Genomic DNA, 4,410 nt, shown 5'->3' with positions numbered 1-4,410 from the left:
AAACCAGGGTTCCCATCATCAAGAAAATCCTCATCAGCACCACAATGAAAGACAGTCTCACCCACTGGAACTCTGGGCTCAAAATCTTTATCGTTCTGGTAATTTAAGTCCTCAAGCCTACAGAAACATTTGCTACTAGCTACTACAAAAAACACAGACAATCAGCCTTAATAAGTTAAGTACTTTTCCTGTCTCCCGTAATACCCACAGGCACATTTGTCCCTCCTGTATTTTCTCTCAACTGTTGAATTTTTATGAGTTAAACCAAGAAAATCAGTTTCAACATCATTCCTTGGTTCACAACAGCAGCGGCAAACAGTTAACTATATCAGCACCACCCCGAGTTCACTCTGCTGCTGTCCAGCAACCTGACAACCACTGCTGACCAAGCTCTTATTGCAGATCTTGGAATACATGTTCCTAGCTCCTCCAGGAACTTAAAAATAAATACATTAAATTTCTGCAGTTTTAATGACCATTGTTTAGGCTCCATAAACAGTCTTCCCCACAAAAATACAAGCTATATACACTAAACATGTAACTGTAGCTCATTATATCCAAAATTAGAAGAGATAGATGCATAACTTAGAGCAAATGTATTAACAGATACAGAACAGACCAACACATTTCAATTCCAAAAGCTTATCAGAGCTGGGCACTGCTGTGCTTTAAGAACAGTAATTTTGGGTTTTTTTGCAGAATCCTAATACCCTAATAAATTCAACTACAAGACCATTTGTTTTTAATTATTATGACGACAAAATAATGTATTTAATAATATTCTACAAGAATGTTTCTTTGAAGGAGACAAAACCTGAGAGCACGTTCTCAGATTGGCAAGTTAAGTGCTTGGGTGTTAAAAAGGCATATAAGCCATGAGGAACACAAGGAACACACAATTGGGTTCGCATTATGAAATCAATTACAGAGTTTTTAGATCACTCACATTTAGATTCAAATAAAAATCTTAATTTGCAATCATTTAGAATTCTAACAACCTGTGGAACAGTCTTGAGTGTCCAGCTACATTCTACCAACTTTCAAGCGGTTTCTCTCGCACGTTCTACTGTTCTTAAAAGATGTTTTACCTGGAAGAAAACTCCTTTTTTTCTTCCGAGTTTGTTAATGTATCTGAAATCCTAGTTCAGTTAGCATCTTCTCTTCAGGTCATTTTTTCAACCACAGTGGAAGGCAAGTCACTATGAAGTGGTAGCAGAGGCCAGAGTCACCAAAAGACTAATTGAATTGATATAATAACGATTAAATTCCACATTCTTTAAAGCTGAGGCGATCCACTTATGCATTAATAAGGTAGAAACTCTTGTTGCATTGTCGCTTGCTACATGGCTGGCACATTAGATCCCTACAAAGTTTTTCAACAGTGTATCTTGCTTCATAACATATTAACAAGAGGACTTAAAGTGGTTGGTTGTAAGTATTTACTGCAATTAGAGCTACTGTCCTTTATGGCAGAACTAGATTACATGAATTGTTCTCTTGTACCTCTAGATTACACAGCTAAATCCTAGCGAGAATGTAAGGAAGCATACAGGAACACTTCCCTTTAATCTAGACTAATTTGGTCTGATTTTGTTTTAAACCCAGTAAGCAAAACCTGCCCTATTAAACTCAAGCCACAGAACAGGACAACTCTTCCCACAAATGTACTGTACAAACAGATTCCATAGAAGCCGCCATTTCAATACGGATGCAATTAAAAGTGAAGTAATATCCATACTTCTTGTGCATAACTACTATGACCTGAAAAGGTTTCTTAGAAATTTGTCTCCATCTGTTGATAGGAAGGAAAAACAGTAACAAGTAAAATAAAACATCCAGTTCCTTTCCCCCCCCTTCACCTCACCCCCGGTTAGAGCGGCAAAGCACATACACAGTGTAATCACAAGGACAGCCATGCAGTTCTTACAGTGTGGCAAACACACCTTATCCTAGAAAATGTTAGAATTCATCACCTGCTAAGCCGGCAGGGATGAGTCAAAGCATAGAAGGAAAGCTGCTCATTTATGAGCCGGGCTAATCTTTTTTCCACTTTTCAGCCTACATCCGTAAAGCCAGCTGAAGGATTACAGAAAAGTGAGCTCCAACAACTATCTTATTTTGGAAAAAGAAAACAAAAAGCAAATCTGATCTGAATTACAACTCTGAGCCTTATTTTTAATTCACATGTTTAGTAAGCCTGTTATTCTGCAATTAAGTGAAGTCTTAAAATGCCCATAGGTCTTAAACACAAAAGCTTTGCCAAGTCTATCAATATAGTATTACACATAATAGAGCATTTTGTGCAGTGTTTGTTCATATTTTGCAACAAGTTACCAAAAATATTCTCCATTTCAGTTAGAGGTTTATCAAAGCAAATATATTTTTAACACAAAAATTAAAAAGTCCTATGACTTTTTTTTTTTTTTTAATCTATTTCACCTACTTTTACAGGTGAATTGAATTGACTTTGCTAAGAACCTGATACTGTAGTTTACTTCTGAAAATAATTCAACAATAAATCCCTGGGGAACTAGAAAGTAATCTATAGCAGATCAGGTATAGTGCCCATGTTCCAAAGACTTGGAATGCAGGTTGTAATTACCTAAAAAATGAAGCTAAGAAATGTCATCAAGATGCTATAAAACAGGAGCAAGTTAACTACTCTATACTGCATGTTTCCTAAACAAATGCATTTCTGTCTTAGAGATGTGCGTTTTGAAATACTTATATATCCACCTTCTCCATATTATTTCAAGTTATAATTGCTATTTAACAGATCACTGGCAGTCACTACCTACCTTTAGGACTGTAAAACAACAAAAGGTCTTGTTACCTTCCCAGGCACCAACTCTATGTCACTTTGCGATACATTTGGGCTGAATTTGCTAGGATTTTTTTTTTTTTTTTTTTTTTTTTTTTTAAGAACTCTTAAAATTAATTCAACCTTGACATTTATCATCCTTCTGTCACTTCAGTTTTGCAATTCTGGTAGAAGCATGATACAATTAACTCTCAGGAGAAACACCTTGAGCACAGTCACTACATACCATTTCAGTGCCTTTAAGCTTCTTCCAGGTGAGAGCTCAAGTTTGTATTCTACATGTAGACTTTAGTAGAAAACAAGTAAAAACATGCTACTTCTAGCCTGCCTGTTCAGTTCTGTGAGAAAATGGAGGTAAATTTAACTACCAATACATGAAAAAACTGGGGAAAAAGCAGGCTGCAGTAGAAGAGAAACCTTTAAAATGCACGAAAGAGTTTTGGATGTAGAACTCTTCATGCTGTTGTTTAGTATGTTGTGATAGTGATAAGATAGCAAGGAATTATTTCACAAAAGGTTTGTTTTGTTTTATTTTTTAAATTCATATTAACTCCCACTGGGTTTTCACTGAACTTCACTGGAAGCCTGAATGACTTTCTGGTCAGACACAGGCTAGTGAAGTTGGGGAGGGGGGCAAGGGGGCAGTGGTACAGAGGAAGGAGGTGGTGTTGCAGTGGGCTGAAGCATTACAAGCTGCTACTCTAAACTTCAGAGAAATGCGCAATGCACATCATGGTTTATCTGGATGACTTCAGCAAAAGATATTTTTCAAAATAATATTTGCTAGGTCAAACAATACATACACATTTTGCAACAGCAATTCTAGAACACCGTGTTTAAGCCACTCTCTCTTAGCCACCAAGAGAAGAGTGCATGCACTCAGAACAGTTTCTTAGGATTGGTCAGCAGTCATGCACTGGATTTGAACTTTGTTCTTTTAAGTTCCCCTTGTCCTTTCCTGGCTTGAAGAACTAAGCAGTAAAGGAGACCATGGGGATATAACCAAATTTAAATATGTCAATTATTAAACTGCCTGTTACATTGGAAATGTGATTTTAACAAAAATGATTGTGACTTGATTAAATTTACATATGAAAAACATTTGGAAGGAAACTTGAAGGAACACCTATGTTAAAACTCTAGAAACAGGAGAGGGTGAAAACCGCAAAGAAATCCAAACAACAATTCAGACAGAACTTCCACTCTTCAAATCATGAGAACACTCTGTTGATCCTTTAGCCAATTTGAAAGCTTGTTGACCAAAAATGGCTTCACTTGACAAGAGGGGGGGGGAAAAAAAAAAAAAAAACCAAACCAAACTGTAATTGTCATACATACACCTTACCCTATTACAGGGAACAGAATTTAATCTTTCCTGACACTGGTACCAAAAGTAACGAAATCAGGGTTCTTGTAGAAGGTGTCTCATCTTTCTCAGGACCCATCTTCACCTACCACACTACTGCCCTTAAAGCAGATACGAAGTTGTGGGAACCAGTCCCTACAAAATACCTGTCTTCCTTTCCCCAACTTTACCAGCATCCCTTCTCAGAATCCCTACGCCTCCCTCCATTAGCACACCCAGTAAC

Source organism: Egretta garzetta, unplaced genomic scaffold, assembly GCF_000687185.1.
Source record: "Egretta garzetta isolate BGI_Z169 unplaced genomic scaffold, ASM68718v1 scaffold120, whole genome shotgun sequence".
In the NCBI taxonomy this organism is placed as follows: Eukaryota; Metazoa; Chordata; class Aves; order Pelecaniformes; family Ardeidae; genus Egretta; species Egretta garzetta.
This window is presented reverse-complemented; position numbering follows the sequence as displayed.